The sequence below is a fragment of the Electrona antarctica genome (assembly GCF_951216825.1).
Source record: "Electrona antarctica genome assembly, chromosome: 6".
Taxonomy (NCBI): domain Eukaryota; kingdom Metazoa; phylum Chordata; class Actinopteri; order Myctophiformes; family Myctophidae; genus Electrona; species Electrona antarctica.
The window spans coordinates 41,527,270-41,547,295 of NC_136811.1; the positions used below are offsets into that span (position 1 = coordinate 41,527,270).

The 20,026-nt window shown below is 40.8% G+C and overlaps 2 long non-coding RNA genes across 2 annotated transcripts; one reads left to right on the forward strand and one right to left on the reverse strand.

Annotated features, from left to right (window-relative positions):
* The first annotated feature begins 2,050 nt into the window (after positions 1–2,050).
* Positions 2,051–2,918, forward strand: LOC306924817. Its single transcript, XR_013790213.1, has 2 exons — positions 2,051–2,481; positions 2,719–2,918. It is a non-coding gene; the product is annotated as an uncharacterized lncRNA (long non-coding RNA).
* Positions 2,919–3,947: 1,029 nt separating this feature from the next.
* On the reverse strand, positions 3,948–7,097 carry LOC306924306. Its single transcript, XR_013790152.1, has 3 exons — positions 6,979–7,097; positions 6,682–6,748; positions 3,948–5,387 (listed from the first exon to the last, which is right to left on the reverse strand). It is a non-coding gene; the product is annotated as an uncharacterized lncRNA (long non-coding RNA).
* Between the last annotated feature and the right edge of the window lie 12,929 nt (positions 7,098–20,026).

The window sequence follows — 20,026 nt, forward strand, 5'->3', positions numbered from 1 at the left end:
TATGATGTACTGTAAGGCACAAATGAAATCAATTTTAATTAAGCATGTTTAAAAGAGACAGAAGAAACTGTAGTGTTTGTGGAAACAAACAAAAGTTACAACATAATTCACCAAAAGGAAAGCCATGGTCACTTTAAAGTTGAGCTGAAATGAGATCTCTCTTTGGGCATGGGTCACAGCGGGGGCCTACTTAGAGTAACAATACGTGCCAAAATACTTATGAAGAAATATACATTTCTTTGTTTTTGTATCAAAAATCCAATCTTGAGTACTTTCTGTAAAACGTACGTTGATGCATTCTTACGTTAGCACACCATGTACTAGCAGCATTTTAACCAATAATTCACAAAAAAAAACCTCAATCATTGTTCCACATAGAGCTAAGATGCATTGTCCTACAGACACTAGAAGGCTGTGCAGTATGCAATTAACACGATAGCCATGTTGGCTAAACGGTACACAAAAATGTTTCTGAAAACATTTCTGAGGATACCTCAATGCTCGTTAGGGTAGCTTCCATGCACATGTTATATAGCTCTGGAGTTTCTAAAGTTATATTATAGTTCAACCCCACTCGCATCGCTGTGATTGGCCCAGCTCTCTGCTCAGCTCAATGCTATGTCCTGCCTCCATCTCCTGTTTAATTATTAAATGTCACAATATGGAAATTAAATACTCTCAAAATACCATTTCAGCTCACCTTTAATGTGCAAGTAGCCTGAGATAATGTGTTAGGTTTCTGGTCTAGAGGGGCGGGTCGCGCATGACATTTGCGCACGCCCTGATTGGCTCACCGATCTGTCCGTCAGCCCTGGTCCCTCCTCTTCCCCCCTAGTGCAGCACTACGTCACATCATTTAGAGCGACGCCCACCCATAAGGGTTGACTCCCACTTCTAGACCAGAGCGGCCAATGCGTTTCCCCAGGCTTTCATTTTTTGCGCCGGCGAAAATGAAAGCCTGGGTACCAAGGCTAATGTGCAAGTTGCACTGCTTTCACCTAGACATGGAATGAATAATGTAGTGAGTGACGTGACATGACATACCTCTTATAGGAGAATATGTGTTAACATTGACATTATGTGGATTATTACAGTAGGCCTATGTCTGTCTACCCACTACACCACACACATATCCCAAGAATTCCCAAAAGCCGGCGTTGAGAGGTTAACAGGCCTGGGACACTCGTTCTAATCAACTGTAGTTTACTGCAAAGCCAAATGGGTGGACCTAGTTGACCTAGTGCAGCTCCACCCCTCTGGACCTTCTTGAGCACTGCCCCTCTTCAGTGGCATAACGAGATGACAGTAGACACCCCCCAAATTGTGGGATAAAATGTGTAATAAAGAAAACAAAACTCAACTGTTAATGCATTTCTGTATGTGTTTATAATTTTATTTTACCGACGGCACGGATGGGCGGCCGTGGGCCCCAAATGCCTCTGGGCACAGTAGTGATGCCCCTGTCCCTCTTGTAAACGCAAGGCTCTGGGAAGTCGTCTGCTCCTAGTCCAGCAACACTCACTGGCTGTTAATCTTAATTAAAGCCATTTGTCATACTGGGGGGGGGGGGGGGGGGGGGATGATGTGCAAATGTTATGTCAAAGTAACCTTGCATGGAACATTAGATGCTGGCATAGCTAATATTACCTAATTCTTCACTTTATATTTTTCATGATACCACCAGCATGTTCAGCATTGTTTCTGTGACAAACGGCATGACTAGATTTACTGAATTACACGTACAACATTTGAGAGATGATTATGTGTGCGTCCCTGCCTTTATTCCACCGCATTAAGATGTTGGCTATTTGTGAATTAATCTCAATCATATTATCTGGTTATGTAATGTAATAAAGCTTGACCTATGTTAACTAAGGTTCCCTAATCTTCCCTTTACTTCTGCAGGTAAATGTGGGTACTCCGTTGCCCTGGCAGGTCAAGAAAGTATCACATTTTAGCTTGTTTTGTTCTTTAAAGTGTGTGTGTGTGTGTGTGTGTGTGTGTGTGTGTGTGTGTGTGTGTGTGTGTGTGTGTGTGTGTGTGTGTGTGTGTGTGTGTGTGTGTGTGTGTGTGTGTGTGTGTGTGTGTGTGTGTGTGTGTGTGTGTGTGTGTGTGTGTGTGAGAGAGAGAGAGAGAGAGACAGACACATTGAAACAACCTGGATTTCTCTGATTTAAGTTTCTCTATAATCAAACTATGCGCAGACTCAAAGCTTTTATTAAAGGGTATTATTATACCCTATGTGAGTTTGAAAAAGAGGCCATTTTGCAATTGTTTCATGGGGACGTGAATGCCTTGACTTGGCACGTGAGCAGTGACAGCACTGCGGTATGATATACCTTTGACTCATATTGAAAAGGATTATACTTGGAATTTAAGAAGGCCCTCCAACAGTCACCTCAACAGAAAGCAGGACACGTGCATCACCAGCTGCTTTTCGGTAGTTTAAACCAGTGGTTCTCGATGTCAGGGGACCCCCGGGTGTCCTTGAAGAGGAGCCAGGGGGTCTGCATCAGGGGACCCCCGGGTGTCCTTGAAGAGGAGCCAGGGGGTCTGCATCAGGGGACCCCCGGGTGTCCTTGAAGAGGAGCCAGGGGGTCTGCATCAGGGGACCCCCGGGTGTCCTTGAAGAGGAGCCAGGGGGTCTGCATCAGGGGACCCCCGGGTGTCCTTGAAGAGGAGCCAGGGGGTCTGCACACCACTGTGTCGAGTCTGAAGTCCTTTGAATGAGCGGTTGGTTGTCCAGAACTGGCTTCATGTGCATATTGTCTCTAGGGTTATGTAGACTCTCACTAATATCACAATTCTGTAATATTTTAAATCATTTGTGTAAATTATAAAACTTAAGCATTAATGTTATAACTTCTATTGCTGTAGTGTATATTTTTTAAATGTCTGAATACATTCTCATTACCAGGCATCACACTTGTCAGTATATTTAGTTTGCATACTGTATTAAAAATACAACCTAACTGTCATGTATTATTTTCATTCATATTTCTAGTTACTTTGCTGTACTATATTCATAATTATACAGTAGGAATAACCTGGGCTGGGAGCCATGAGGCATGGTCCATGCCTGTACTGAGGGAGAGGGGAAGGGCATGCAGTAGTTTAGAAACATTTGATGTTTGTGATAACACTGGAACAGCTCGGCCTGATGTTGTTCAATACGGCCACTAGATGGCCACATGCTCCTAGTACATTGGTAGCTTACTCACTCACTGTTCAATACGGCCACTAGATGGCCACATGCTCCTAGTACATTGGTAGCTTACTCACTCACTTAATGTTGGAATATTAATGATATAATGAATTTATTTATATAGCACATTTCTAGACATTGTCACAAAGTGCTTTACAGAGCAAGGTAAATGAAAGAATATACAACAAAAGATCAATGACTAAAATAGCAGGCACAAAATGTCAAATAAAAACATATAATCAAATAAAAACATATAATCAATGATACAAAAATTAAGGCAATTAAGTAAGAAAAGGCCTTAGAGACAGAGGTGGGTTTTCAGAAAATATTTAAAAGATGACAGATTTTGCACGTCTTAGGACAGGTAGGGTGTTCCAAAATTGGGGACTGGGTTTGCAAAAGCCCTGCCACCCTTTGTGACGAGCTGGGCTGTGGGGGTCTCCCGGTTGGCCTCGTCTGAGGATCCGAGTGTGTGCACAGACTATGTCGGAGACATAGTTCTGGGAGCCTGGCCATTCACAGCTTTAAAAGTAAGTAAGTAAGATGGGGGTGATGTGGTCAAGTTTTTTTAGTTGGTTCTTCTGTACTAATTGGAGACGGGATAAAGCAGAGACCAGAATAGTTACTGTAATCTAGACCAGGGGTTCTCAACCCGTGGGTCGCCAAATTATTTTAGGGGGTCCCCAAATTATTTTCAAAAAAAAAAAAGATTTATTTTAAAATTTTATTTTCACTTTTTTTCAAAAATAGCAGACCTACAAGCTCGTAGCGCGCCACTCGGTGGCACGCTATGAGCTTGTAGATCTGCTATTTTTCAATAGCTAAATTATAACAATGCTTAAAACACCAAAAGGGGTTCCCGCCGAAAATGGTTTAAGGTTATTGTAGCAGTCAATTTATATTGGGGGTCGGGAGGGGGCGGGGCGGGGGTCCCGAAACATTGCCAAAGCATTTCCGGGGGTCCCCGGCCAAAAACGTTGAGAACCCCTGATCTAGACCAGGGGTAGGCAACTTTTGGCACTGGTGGTGCCAAAGGAGAGGATTTTTGAGTGGTGCATAGCCACTCCTATGCGGAGCTATGTGTGTATGTGTACGTACGTCAAATCAATTAAGTCCCTCACATTTCTATGTAAATTACATCCTGCACATAATTCTAGATTCATTAAAACTCTGACTGAGGAGGGAGCCTGGGAGATAGGTGGGTTATTGCTAATGATCATTATAACAATGAGAAAGAAAATGTTTAAAAAGAAGGGAAAAGGTTATATTCGTGGACAATCAAAATATGTTGGACTTTTTGATGTGGTGTCATTAAAATGAATGTTGACATTGCACACTGACTATCTAGAAAATAAAAACATGACACTTTGTTTCCAAAAGGTTGCAGACCCCTGATCTAGACTAGAAGAAATAAAAACATGAATTACCTTTTCTAGATTTGCAGGTGACAGGAAACTTTTAATTCAAGCTATATTGCTGCTAGTTATCATTTGCATGTAGGCAAATATTGCCATATGAAAAAGAGAACAAGTGCTCATTTAACCCAGAGAGTGGTGCTGTACTTGTATCATGTTCAAACTTAAGGACAAACATTTGTACAAATTGAATGAATATGTTTCTTATGGGGGTGTATTATTGACACACTAGTGGTGGAAAGTTACTATAGTTACTTTGTATATTTGGATTATCATTGCAAAACATACAACCTTAAAGCCCTATTTAAACTTGTAAAATGGGACATTCTGCATAATTGGTAATTTTGATATATGCTAAAATAATATTTTGATTATTATTACAAAACACACTTTGGGTTCAGACCTTTGTTATGTAATCTTCTAGGGCACTAAAATCTCTTCCAGGGCTTCAAGACTGGACCGGAGGTCGTAATCTACATTATTTTCCAGGTCTGTAAGTCTTCTGTCGTGGGACATGAGGACATCTACAATCTTGTAGATGACGTCGTAAACAAGATCCTCTGCATTCTTTTCCAGAGCTGCAAGTCTTTCGTTGTGGGACCAGAGGACATCTGTATTCTCGTCCAGGTCTGCAAGTCTTTCGTTGTGGGACCAGAGGACATCTGTATTCTCGTCCAGGTCTGCAAGTCTTTCGTTGTGGGACAAGAGGAGATCTGCAAGATTCTCTTCCGTGGCTGAAAGTCTTTCGTCGAGGGACTTGAGGTCAGCTATGAAAGAGTGGTTTGATAAGAATAAATTGTCACTAAATCTGGCTAAAACAAAACTAATGATATTCAGTAATTACAAAATAGATAATCAAGTAAATATACAGATAGATGGTGTTGAAATTGAGAGAGTTTCTGAGAACAAATTTCTTGGTGTAATAATTGATGATAGAATTAACTGGAAGTCTCATATTAAATATATATATAATAAATTATCTAGAAGTCTTTCAGTTTTAAATAAAGCAAAGCACCTTTTGAACTATAAGTCACTACGTATGCTATACTGTTCCCTGGTTTTGCCGTACCTAAACTACTGTACAGAGGTTTGGGGGAATACTTATAAAACTTCACTTAATGCAATAACTATACTTCAAAAACGAGCTATAAGAATTATACATAATGCTGGATATAGAGATCACACTAATATATAATTTTTAAACTCATATCTTTTAAAATTCATGGATATAATAGAATATAAAACTGCCCTTATAATGTACAAAGCAAGGAATAATCAACTCCCTGGAAATATTCAGGTGATGTTCTCTGATAGAGAGGGGGGCTATAATTTAAGGGGGGAACTAAATCTAAAAACCAGAGTGGCTCGGACAACACTAAAATCATTTTGTATTTCAATATGTGGAGTAAAACTATGGAACAGTATGCATGTGGAACTCAAGCAATGCCCAAGTGTGAACCAGTTAAAAAAAAGATATAAAGAATGCATTATTATGAGGTATAGAGATGAAGAGTTACAATGACACAGATAATTATAATATATAGATAATATATAATATATAGATATAATTTAGATAATTGTACTTGTATATATATATAAGAATATATATATGATGTGCCGAAGGTATGTATTATATGGAATATATAGAGTATTTTGTATTGATAATTTTATATAGAATTGAATACTTATTTGATTTAGTTTATACCATGTTGGTATTTATGTAATGACGTCAATGACGCTGAATTTAAGTTATCAAGGGGTAGGGTTTTATAAGTTTTCTAACTTCTCCCTACTCCTTTCCGAACATATATAAAGTAAAAAAAATAATAATAATAATTATACTTGCAGCCAGTGAGGCTTGTTTTTTTTTGTTGTTGTTGTTTTTTTTGGAATATTATTTTATTTGTTCTATATTGAACTTATTTTAATTCTTTGACTTTTGTCAATTTTTTTATAATGTTCGGAATAAAGTTTTTCATTCATTCATTCATTCATTCAGTATGAATAAAAACATAAATGATTCATTTTGTTCTAATAAAAAATGAATGCCTCCTTGCCTACCTGCAACACTATGACTCTGTGCCAGACAGACCAGTATGGAGATGGAGATCAGATAACACAGCTTCATCTAGTAACAGTAATAATGAAAACATTGAATTTCGTAAATACATTTATGTCTGAAAATCTACAGAAAACTCTTTTGATTTATTTTTTGGACTGCAGTTGTTTGATAAAGTGTAAGTGTTCTCCTGTATTCTGCTTTACCATCAAATGATGCCAAACTACAATCAACTATGGCTTGCTAAAAGTGAACATTATATTAAATAACATGAAAAACTAAACAGAAAATGGACTCACCTTTCAAACCTTGGCTCGTTGCTTATGAGATCAATCTATCAGAACCTGTCAAGTGTCAATAGAATGAGGAGTTGGACTTATAAACACTCAACAAAACTAAAATGTGACCTTACCATGATGCTATGGTTATTACTACTTTATCAGGACACTGCATGCCCAAGGATACAGGATGCAACTGTCCTACTGTAGTGCATACAGTTATCCTCTGTTGAAGGTGGGCATTCTGTTTAATTACGTCTTTTAGAAAACATGATGTTCTCCAATGTAGATGAGATATGCTCCAACAGTTGCATGCTGTATCCTTGGATATGAAGTGTCCTGATAAAACAGTGACCATCATTTGCAATTTTCAGGAAGGGAGGGAGAATTGAGATAGAAAACAAAGAAACAGGAAAGGAAACAGGTGAGATATTCTAAATATTCCTGATAGATTATTAATACACACACACACACACACACACTCACTCTTTCTCTCTCTCTACGCACGCACACGCACACACGCACACACACACACACACACAGTCTTTCAAGATAACTTTATTAGAGAGTTTTGATCAATTAAACATTAAATACAATAGAAGAATATAAATCTAGAAACGTGTTCTCCTTGGAGTGCAGATCTCCCCCAGGCCAGGCCAGGCCAGGTTGCCGACCCGGGCCTAGATACCCGAAGAAGCTGCAGGGGAAATAGATACAACGTGCAACATGTGCATGCATGTGGAAGGGTTAGTGAAGATAATCGTTGCTGTTTAGGTGAAACTTTCTAAGAAATTTGAGCATATACTTGTGACTGTGTGCACACTGCACAATGGTATGTAGGCTTACATTGTAAAGCTCACTTCACTTATAGCAAATGAGGTCTCTCTCATTAAACTAATGAGAAGGGGGGGGGGGGGGGGTCACCCTCAGTTTCATGGGGGGGGGGGCATCCCCTCAACTTTTGAGAGGAAAAAAATAAAAATGTACGACGAGAAAGCAGTAGCACTGTGTAGCGCTGCACAGACCGTGAAATCACAGGCTAAAGAGTTATGTGATGCTAGTTGCAACATGGAAGCAGTAAAAATAAATCCATCTGTACACTGTTGTATTTATTGGATCAGATTGGCTCCAGATTTGCAAAACAAAAACTGCGGAAAATCTGAAAACTTTGAAATGATTCACTCTTATCTGTGTAAGCACAGAGGTCTGATTCAATTAAATTCAATGCAACAGTTGAAGTACATCTCATCTGCATTGTAGAACATCATGTTTTATTGTGTACTTAAACCCTTCTTCTTTCTTTATGTGTTATCTTATGACGCTCATATCCTATTAGTTTAATAAACTTTGAGTGATACTGCCTGGTGTCATCTTGTTCTCCAAAACAGTTGCACCCTCCTGTATCCTTGAACATGCGGTGTAATGCGGTGACCTATAAGGTCACATTTTTGTTGGTTGCTGTTGAATGTTTATAATGCCAGCTCCTCATTCTTTTGACAGGTTCTGAGTTGTATTAATCTCAGAAGCTTCAAGGCAACTGGACAAGCACAAGTTTGAAAGATGTGTCAGTCTGACATAATTTGATGTCAAAGCAAAACTGATTGACTAATCTCTGTAGATTTTCAAACACAAGTGTATTTATAATTGGTGTTACATTAAATTCAATGTTCTTCATTATTACAGATGAAGCTGTGTTTGCTGGTCATCTCCATACTGGTGCTTTTGTCCCAGATGGCCTCTCAGAGCAGTGCTTACGTAGGCATGGAAGCTAATTTAGTCGATACAGGTGAAAATGTCAGATTACATGTGTGCACACACACTCCCTAGATAAACGATGAACCTCTGTCCCAAATTTTCCTGGACGGCCTGTTATCTCGCCACCAGGAGGTCGACTTTTATTACTCCTCCAGATTTTGTCCAAAAATCCTGCAAATCGTTACACAGTATCTCTATAGTCATGTGCTCAAGACGGATCTGTCCGATATTTCATATTCCATCCTAATTGGCTAACATTGGCTTTCAAATTTTGCAGGATTGGCCAAACAAAAAGCCTCAAATCATGAACGTAGCGTGCAATTTACGTGAACTGTTTCACACACTTTCCTACTAGGCTGAGGAAGGCTGAGGAATATAGGCCTATCCCACCCTTTTCACATTGGCCTGTTATAGCGCCAGCAACTTTTGCAAAACACATTTTTGGAACAAAATGCCTCAAATCATTGCCATCAAATTGCCATCAAAGGCGTAAGAACAAATGGCACCCTTTTCACATTGGCCTATTATAGCGCCACCAGGAGGCCACAACCTGACCTGCCCTGGTGGAGACCTGTGCCCACAGGGGAACATTTTCTACTTTGTTTTAAAATGTTCAAAACAAAGTCTAATGAACTATCAATCTGTATCCAACCAATCACAATAATAATTGCTAGTTTCACCCAATGTGTATTTGCTGTGCACATTTGACATTGTGACATTAACAAACCACCAGTCTTTGTATTTTTTACTTTGGTAAAATTCTTCTTCCATTATTTATCTCTGTGTGAAAAGATGATCAGTATCTCTTTGGAGGCTTGGAGCTTATTTTGCGGGTGATGTCAAGGCTGAGTCCATGTTCACTGAGATTACCATGCTGCGTTCAACTCTGAGTATCACAGCAACTGTGATGTCTGTGATCCTACCAGCCACTGAGGAAACTGATGGGTTCAATCCTGGATGTGCCCTGAATCCAATCAAAGGAGAACTACGAGCACATAATAATTTAAGGTCAACACACACTGACAGATGTATAATAGCAGAAGGCTATTTACTTACTATATATAACATTACAAGTAAACACAAAACACTACAAGTAAACACTAAAGTCTACACCTAAATTGTTAAGGGACAAAGAGGCAAACTCAATTCAACACGCCCTAACTAACAACTGACCGCCCAGCCCTACTGATTGATTGATTGATTGATTGAAATTTGTATTCAGTTAGAATGTGTACATATGGTTCAAATGAAGGTACAGGTCAATACAATAATGCTACGAGGATGAAACCAGAAAAAGCACTAAGACGTTTATATCAGGGTCCTCCATTTTCATAACATTTAAAGACGTACAAATATAGATGCACTTCTATGAAAAGATAATGAAATCATCATTTAGTTAATGGTCAAAAATCTGAACTAAACCTTTAATGTGCCCCCACTTCCTGGTCCAATGTACACACACAAGCTAACCTTTTCCAGAAACATCCTAAAACATTGTCAGCTGCTGTTAAGTATATGAAAAAGATTAGATTGATTACACAGAAATGCTGTGTGTTCACGTCTGTCTGTCTGTCTGTCTGTCTGTCTAAAGATAATCTTGCAAACCGCCAGACTAAACTTCATATGCACACTGCCAATAGGCCTCAGATGTTATGTTACCTCCACCTTTTTCATAGATCGACGACTGACAGATATAGACGAGTGGTTTTATGTGGTTTTGCAGTGATACTGGTTCTGTGTTTAAAGGTTTGAGAAAATAGGAGGTTTCAAAATGTGTGTCTTAGCAATTCTGAGTAACAGTAGTATGCAGATAGAAACGTTTACGCAAATCGCCATTGTTAGGCATGAATGGCATTGGTTTATGTTGGTGAGTGATGTCAGACCAGCCTATATAGAGTGCGGCAGATGGCTTGTCAGGATAGAGATACATATTACCACCACTACCACCACCATCTAGATTGCCACCTGCCTCTGGTAAACATACTAGAGAACCCAGACACCACCGGCATAAACCATTACCAACCGGCAAGCATGAGCGGGGAACAACCACCACAGCCTGCTGCCGATGTAGAGAGCCTGGCAGGCTTAGCTTCCACAGGGGAAAAGAAGGTCATCGCAACAAGAGTCTTGGGTACAGTGAAATGGTTTAATGTCAGGAATGGATACGGTTTCATCAACAGGAATGATTCCAAAAAGGATGTTTTTGTACACCAGACGGACATAAAAAAGAACAACCCAAGGAAATACCTTCGCAGTGTGGGAGATGGAGAGATTGTGGAATTTGATGTGGTTGAAGGGGAGAAGGGAGCGGAGGCAGCCAATGTCACCGGCCCAGGCGGTGTTCCAGTCAAAGGGAGCAAGTATGCCCCTGATTGGATGCCCAATCGCTTCAAACGCTACCCCCGCAGGATTGGCCCATCCCGTGACGGGAACTATCCAGACAACCACCAGAGTGACGATGTGGGTGAATCCGGCAGTGGAGGTCGGCCAAGGTTCAGACCAAGGGGTCCAACTCATACCAGACCCCAGCAGGACGGAGAGGAGGACAAAGAGAACCAGACTAGCAAGGGTGGCCAGGACCAAGAGACCCTACCAGCACAGCTATCACCAGAACTACGGTCACAGAAACCCAGAGGCTGGCGGCAAGCCAGGGCACTATGACCAGGCACGTGCACACACAGACATCAAAGGGGGCTGAAGCCCCTGCCCTTTACCCGTCTGTAGAAAAGCCCTCTCCAGACCATGAATACAGAACTTACTACGGTGAAAGAAATGTACATGCCTCCTTTCCACGCCACACCCGACGGCAGCATTCAGGAGAATTTGTCCTGTGTAGAAATCCATGTTGTACACCGCAACCCCAGTAGCTAAAGAGTGCGGTGTTGCACCCCAAGAAAAGCTGATCTACAATCTCACAACACGTCACATTGCGACGTGTTGTGAGCTTGTAGATCTGCTATTTTCGCAATTGTGCCCTTTTAGGGAATTTCAGCTCCTGCCTCTAACATTGTCTGCACGTCCCTGTCTATGACAAGGAGGCCAAGACATTGATTTAGAAAAAGTCGGATCCGGACGCCCAGCAGTACAAAAGAAGGAATCAAAGAGAACTATTCGTGATACTTGTCTTAGGGCCTCTTTTTGTTCTCATTAGCCCAACCTCCGCCATGCCGCAACGGCCGGAGGATTATGTTTTCGCCCCTGTCTGAGCAGCATCTTGACACACACTGCCAGTAAGCCATGGAAGAACCGATTAAATAGATTAAAATCAATTAGTTGGCAACTATAATTCAATAGTTGAGTTTTTCTCACTTTGTGTAGCTAAACGAATGAGCCATTTGCATTTCCTCTGTACATATATACGCAGTAGCGTGACCGTGAAGCAAAATTGCACAGAACTGTCTGAGCCCATAATACAGCGTTGAAAGGTCTGGGAGCATTTCACCCTCAACATCAAAGATTTTCTGAATAAGATAAGGACTTTGCTTGGCATGGGAGCACGTCCACAGAGCACATAGGATTGGTAAGATAAGAACTTTGCTTGGCATGGGAGCACGTCCACAGAGCACATAGGATTGGTCTTGGCATGGGAGCACGTCCACAGAGCACATAGGATTGGTCTTGGCATGGGAGCACGTCCACAGAGCACATAGGATTGGTAGCTTGTTTGATAGCGAAATTGTCCGTGGATCCCGTCTGGGGTGGAAACAAGTTGTGCGTAGTGTTATCTGCTGTGTATGTCTGTGTGCAAATGACCAGAAACAGCAGGTCGGCTCTTGGCCGGATCAGAGCACTCATGAGCAGTAAATAGAAACCAGGCTTCCTGAAAAGCCTGATGATACGAGGTTACTTCTATGGAATATAAACTGAATGTATGGATATGAATCCAGTTAAAATCATTTAGTGTTGCTTGGCCACTCATTAATGTTAATATGTTTATTCAGAGAGTTTGTGTATGAACGTTTCTTTTTTAAAATGACCTATTTGAGTTTAAAAGAGTAATGTTAACCTTTAGCCTATAACAAATGTATTTATAATCAAATGCATGGAGACAGAATACGACTATAAGGTACCATGGGTGGATTTTATTTACATTTTCTTTATGTCTAAAACAGTGTCAGACTAAGAGTCATAATCCGATGAATCATTTAAATAATCACAGATTATACGATTATCAAAATATAACACACACCTATGGTAATACACCCATTACCATACCCAAACTAGTTTGCGTGTCTAGTAGAGTTGCATATATCCTATAGTAAATATTGCTTCCCCCAAATATTTTCCCCCGTTTTATTTTTTATGAGACACCAGTACCAGTCTACAGCTAGCCTGGGACGGCCTGGGACGCATACCATTTTTGGGTTTCTGGTGCGGTCGGGAGCGGAAATAACTTGTCATGTTGTAGTCACTGGTTTGTAGTCATCAGGCCGGAACCACCAAACCGGTAGCAGAATTACCCTACATAATTCCCAGCGATAAACATACATCATAATGTTAGGGTTTCTGATCTTCTATTCCAACTCGCAGCGACTGGCGAGACTAAACCATGCATCAAAAGTTTTTTTCCATGGGACAGTTTGGAATGAATTCCAGCTAGGCTTTCTTCCGAGGTGGAAAGTCTGGTGATGCAGGGTTTCTATGGCCATAACATTATCTACTTGACATAAACTGTTGAATTTGTGTCTGCTGTCTTTTAACAAGCTGTGTCGCCAAAGCATAAGTTAGGTAAGTTGTGTTTATTATGTATAGCCTAAAATGTGCTATGACTAAAACATCTGTATTATAATAATGAGTTATACACTCTAGTGGACCCTTCTTCCCTCTTGATACATTTTGTTAAGCACAATATCCGGTGATCTATCATAATTTACTTCTCGTGTAAAAGTAAGCATTACTGTATCTGTCTGCTCTTTTGTCAGTTTTACGCTGGAACATTTTTTTTGTTTGCTTGTTTTTGCATTGCATCTCATTCATTCTCATCATGTTTTAGGGTGGAGAATTATCACGGCACTCCATCTTAAAGGGGCATTCCACTCATTTTCAACATTTTACTATGTCATTAATATACCTTAGAGCTTTTGTGTGGAAATAATTAAAAAAAGTTCCACCATGCTGTGTTTCCAAGAACTAGAGGTCTGAAAAAAATCATTAACATGGTGAAACACATCTTGATGATGTCATCAAGATGTGTTTCACCATGTTAATGATTTTTTTCATAATTACAGTTCTAGGAAACACAAAATGGGGGGACTTTTTTATTATTTCCACACAAAAGCTCTAAGGTATATTAATGACATAGTAAAATGTTGAAAATGGGTGGTTTTCCCCTTTAAAGGACTTCTGCTTAAAGGGACACTTCACCCTTTTTTTGATTTATAAGACTTTCCTGGGGGTCTTTATTTGTGTAATATGTGGTTTTAGATATTTTAGATTTTAGCAGTGAGCCCAGTGTCTGATGTCATCAACACTGTCCTATCTTACTTACTGGACTACAATTCCCATAATGCTTTGGCTATGATTGGCTTCCAAAAGTTGCTGGAGGGGCCAGTTTTGCACGACATGCTACAAGCACAGCGAGAAACTTTGCACGGACGCTCCCAGTAGGCCAATGAAGAATCTCCACCAAATTTATTTTTCATATCAGCCAGTTATAGCGCCACTATGAGAGTTGAACACTTTTTTGATCTACAAGCTCACATTGTGTTGTAGTGCTTGTAGAGCTTGTCAGGGTGGGGGATCCCGGCCCTTTTCAAATTGATCATCTCAAATAATTGTGAGTAGGCGATTAATTATGTAATAATTATGAATGAACAGTATGAACAGAGAGAGATAAAGTTCTGCTGCTTTGACCAAATGGGTTGTAGCGATAGCGAACGCACACGTCTTGGTGCGTCACTACTTTGTGCCGCGCTGCTTGTACATCTGCTATTATGTAAATCTTCGAAAAATCTTGTTTGAGAGAAAGTTTTAATGATGTGCACCAGCACGGTGATTCGACAGATTCGGACCGCCCTGGCCCTGTTAATATGACAAACTGAGCGCCCCCTAAAGCTAGAGCTGAACATGTAGAAAAATGTTTTTTTAGTTGCCCTAAAAATATAAAACAACAATTTGCATTTTCTTTTTTGTTTTTACGCAAATCTTCTTTGGCACAAAACATTCTCAGATGGGGGTCCGCGGGCCAAATAAATATCAATTTGGGGGTGCTTGCCACAAAAACGTTTGAGAACTATACTGGTTTAGAAACTATTTGTAGAATCGGCCTCAGGTGTTAATAAAAACCGATCGCGACCTCCCGGTTAGCATATTAGCGTTTCTAACGCTAGACTGGATGATCCAATGGCCCATTACTACTTCCGGTTCCAGTGATTGCTGCCACAGCGCCGCAGTCAATGGTGGCATGGATTCCCAAAAGGTAGATGGTAGACCACATGACATGCCCCTAAAAATAAATATATCAAATATTAAACAATAATGCACATAACCCCCAGTAGCACCTGTCACGTACTACATGGAGACCCCTGATGGCATCAGTATGTACATATATGGGCGGCTTGGTATTTCTGGACTGGATCATGGGCATATACATCACTGGTTCACCTGGAGTCCAAATGGACCCTTACGGGTCTGTAACTCTCTCAGAGTTAAATAAACACAACACAAACTACAATGAATTACAGTGTAGTTTGGGCGGGGTCCCAGAGATTATAAATGGTGTCCATTGGGTCCATTGGTCAAATGCATGTCAAACTGTGTAGACTGCATTTGACTGTTAACATTAGAAGGCGTTTGTCTTGTTTGTATGATGTCACAGCAGCCTATATAAATAGAAGATGCTGCAGCTGGGGATGGTTGTAACGAAGGCTCTCACTAAATCTCCAAATATCCCAAGGTATAAAATATATCTTACTAACTATAGCATTACAATCTCCATGGTCAGGTCAATATAGAACTCCATGTATGGATACAGATGACTGGCATCGTCATCGTGACAAGCATCCTGCAAGCCCCTATATAAACAGTCGTTATTTACATTGAGAGCAGTTGCCAGCAGTATCTACTACGCTCCTTGTGAGAGAAAACTCAGATATTGTTGTGTCAGAGATTTAGACATCCTGGTAAAGTTGTCACTGGACACCACTGTGGTCAGACAACCAGTCCTAATTGAGAAGTATTTTATATGGTGCAGCTGTTGAAGACTTTAGATGTTGAGTCATGCACATGACGGTCAACGAGGACAGACGAGAAGACACAACACAAGTGTGAGATGCTGAGACGAGAGCAAAGGGAGAGTAACGGAAGAAAGAGAGCATCCATAATTGAGAGGATTTATTTGTCATACTCGCACAGAAAGAAGCAGTGAGATGCTTGTGTGGCAAGGTCCACAACGCTCTGCTAACAACCCAAAGATATCATTCAAACTCATTCAGGATATTATTGTTGTGTGTTGTGCATGTGGGATAGGTATTTGTGCAATACTGGATATAATATGTTATCTTATTCTTAATGTTACCACATTAACCCAGTGTTATCTAGTATTAACTTATGCTGGGCTTGTATGGGCCGTGTATCAGACAGATACACCAAACAGAGACCATGAGTATTCATCTGTGGCGGTGGGGTTCAAAGTGTACTCGTTTGGAGGGTGTGACATGAATGACAGTGATCAGATTGGTGTGTCCGCCTTCAACACAGCATCTCTGCGCTGGATGGAAATATCCCCAATGACACCTGGAAGAGGAGAAGTACCACTTGAAATTCCCGCCATGCGCTGGGGCCACACCGCTGTGCTGATAGAAGATATAACCTACCTCTGGGGTGGTGGCAGTTTTAAATCGGGGTCTTACTGCAACGTCCTTTATGCATTTGATGTCACCATCCACCGATGGTTCAAGCCCAGGGTTTCAGGCACTGTCCCAGAGGGGAGGTACAACCACTCAGCCTGTGTCCTGGGGAAGGTCATGTACATCTTTGGAGGATTAAAGTGGAGGAACTGGAAGGTAACTGAATGCTGTAATGACATCTACAAGTTGGACACCACCACAATGGTCTGGTCTTTCATTAACACCAGAGGCATTCTACCACCTGCTTCAGAATGTCACTCTGCCACCATCATTGGGACAAAGATGTTTGTATTTGGGGGCATTGGAGCCTGGTGGGTGTGCTACAACACCATCACAGTGTTTGATACAGTGACCAATTTCTGGCTGAGCATGCCCCCTGTACAGCTTCCAGTAGGACGCTACAATCATTCAGCATTTGCCTACAATGGAGAGCTGTACATAGTGGGTGGCCGCTTGCCATTCATTTACGTGAATAATCATAGATATTTACATATCTATGATATGTGGAAATTCAATCCAGAGACCTTTGCCTGGAAGAAGATGGAGCCCAAGGGGTTATACCCACCTTCATTGATTCGCTGCTGCATGGTGGGAGATCGCATCATCGTCGTTGGAGGATACGAATACTCCAATGACCTGAACTTCTTACACTTAAGTCCTACTCTGAAGACGTTATGCAAAGTAGAGGTCATCCAGTTTGGTTTGAAGCAGTCAGAATTCCCACATAACATCAGGTGGGAAATGGCAGCCATCAAAGGAACTGAAATGACAGCAATCACACAAAATAAAAGACTAAAACGTCTAATAAGGTTCTGTGTCCCATGTGGAACTGAGGAATCATATACAGTCTTAATTTGTCTAATTTGTGTGGTTGCCCTTAGAGTGTGGTTGCCCACTTTTTATAATGAGAGTCGATGGAAGAAAGGTCCCATTTTTCACAGTTGACTTTTTTGTGCTCTTATTACTCTGTCATACTTTCACTTTGAAACTCCATTCAAACTTTAAAATGTTCATCAATCTTTGAATTTTCATTGGTGCTCATATGTCTAAGGCTAGACTGGCTAGTATTTATCCTGACGTAACTCCTACCTGTGACAAGTGCAGGAGCGGTGATGCAACTTTGATCCATCAGTATTGGATGTGTCCTAAATTACAACCATTTTGGGGGAATGTGTTCAATACTCTATCCAACATTCTACATCAAAATCTAGACCCAGATCCCTTAGTGGCTCTCCTTGGCACTGCTGGAAGGGATGACCTTCCTCTAACACGCATAGAGTGTCGTATGGTCGACTTTGCCTTGTTGCTCGCTAGGCGTGCCATTCTGTTCAAATGGAAGGATGCTGCCCCGCCCGTGCTCCGCCAGTGGCTTCGTGATATAATGTCCTGTCTCGAGTTGGAGATGTTAAGGTTTTCAATTGCCGGCTCTGAGAAAAAGTTTTACAAGACCTGGGGCCCGTTTATGACATTCTACCACAACACACAAACTGCATAGTGTGCCGTGCCTATGCCTCGGCCAACGCCAAACCACAACAGAAACAAAATCTGCTCTATGAAAAATCTGCTTTTTTTTATTTTATTATATTTTTATTTTTTGTAATTATGTATGCATGTATTTTGTGTATGTGTGTATGTATATATATATATATATATTTATTTTATTTCCTCCAGACTGTTCCGACTATCCTTGGGATTGTGGGTGGGGGGAGGGTGGGATAGGGGATTGAGTTTTATTTTTATATTTTATGTGTCTGTCTAATACTTGCCCCTGGGCTATTGTCGAAAAACCTGAATAAAAAGATTTTGAAAAGAAAGAATTTTCATTGGTGAAAAAGTTGTTTTGAAAAAGTTTATACTTTTTAAAATATTTAACTTTATTTATAATGTTTTCCTCCCATAGACATGTATGGGCTTTTATCTCTAAATCAACCTCACTTTTGCAGCCTCATTACTCTGGCATACTTTGTCGTAGAAACGTGATTTAAACTTTAGCAAGCTCACACGACTTTGGACCTTTTCGTGGTTCAAACTGTATTCGAATATGTTACACGTTTTTTCCAAAATCACAGTTCAATCGCAGGCCGTTTCGCCTAATCAGTGTCCCCTTAGAGTGCGGGGCCTCCTTGAGTAGAGTGTGGAAACTGAAATTCTTTCCTTGGAAATTTACCAAACAAATTGTCGTCCCGGCCAAAATATTCACTTTACACGGATGTTCTTTGGTCATTTTGTAGCCACACATGTCCTCTTTCACACAATGTGACCACCAAAGCACAGATACATACAGAATGTGAACTACGGCCTTTTAAGTGACACAAATACAGTCAAGCTGCCCATTGACCTCCATTGTATAATTCTTACGAGGAAATTATCGCATAGACAATTCTTAACTCGCTCTTATAACCACATTTTCGATCGTACCAACACCACCATCGCACATGTTGTACCTCAATGTCTCAGGCCACTCACAGCGAAAAATATAGTTGGTGGCCGCTTGCCTTTCATTTCTATCTATGATGTGTGGAAATTCAATCCAGAGACCTTTGCCTGGAAGAAGATGGAGCCCAAGGGGTTATACCCACCTTCATTGATTCGCTGCTGCATGGTGGGAGATCGCATCATCGTCGTTGGAGGATACGAATACTCCAATGACCTGAACTTCTTACACTTAAGTCCTACTCTGAAGACGTTATGCAAAGTAGAGGTCATCCAGTTTGGTTTGAAGCAGTCAGAATTCCCACATAACATCAGGTGGGAAATGGCAGCCATCAAAGGAACTGAAATGACAGCAATCCCACAAAATAAGACTACAACGTCTAATAAGGTTCTGTGTCCCATGTGGAACTGAGGAATCATATAGTCTTCATTTGTCTAATTCCTGGTATCCTTTTGGCCCGTTTCGTGTTTAAGAACCCCCGTTTCGTGGTTAAGGCATTGTTACGAGCCATTATATAGGTGGTATTTTCAGGGGAATTACATAATTTGCAAAATAAATACATCGATTGTTTACAGGAGATGAGTGTGCGGAGCTTCCCTTTACTTTTTTTCATTACCCCTTTGTGAATCCAGCACCTCACTTAAGTTTTTTCAGCAGATGAGCGCTGGTTCTCTTTACATTTCTGTCATAATACTGTAAAATCTATCAATAAAGGCAGAAAGACAAAAAAAGAAGAAAACAAATGCAAAAAAAGAAGAATTGATGAACATTAATTACCAGCTGCACGAGGTTAAACATTTTTTACATCATCAATTTCCGTACTGTATAGTTCTAGGCCACCTGCTGGTGTAGCTTGGTTTAGCTGGTCATTCCAGAGAGCCATCTGGCTGACCAGCTTGACCAGCAGTATCTAGCTTAGCCTCACTGGGTGACCAGCTGACCGACAAACGCTCAGAAAATGTAAGCGACCAATTCGCGACCTAGTTATACTGATCTGATTGGCTCCTCTGGCCAATGGGACACCAAGCAACGG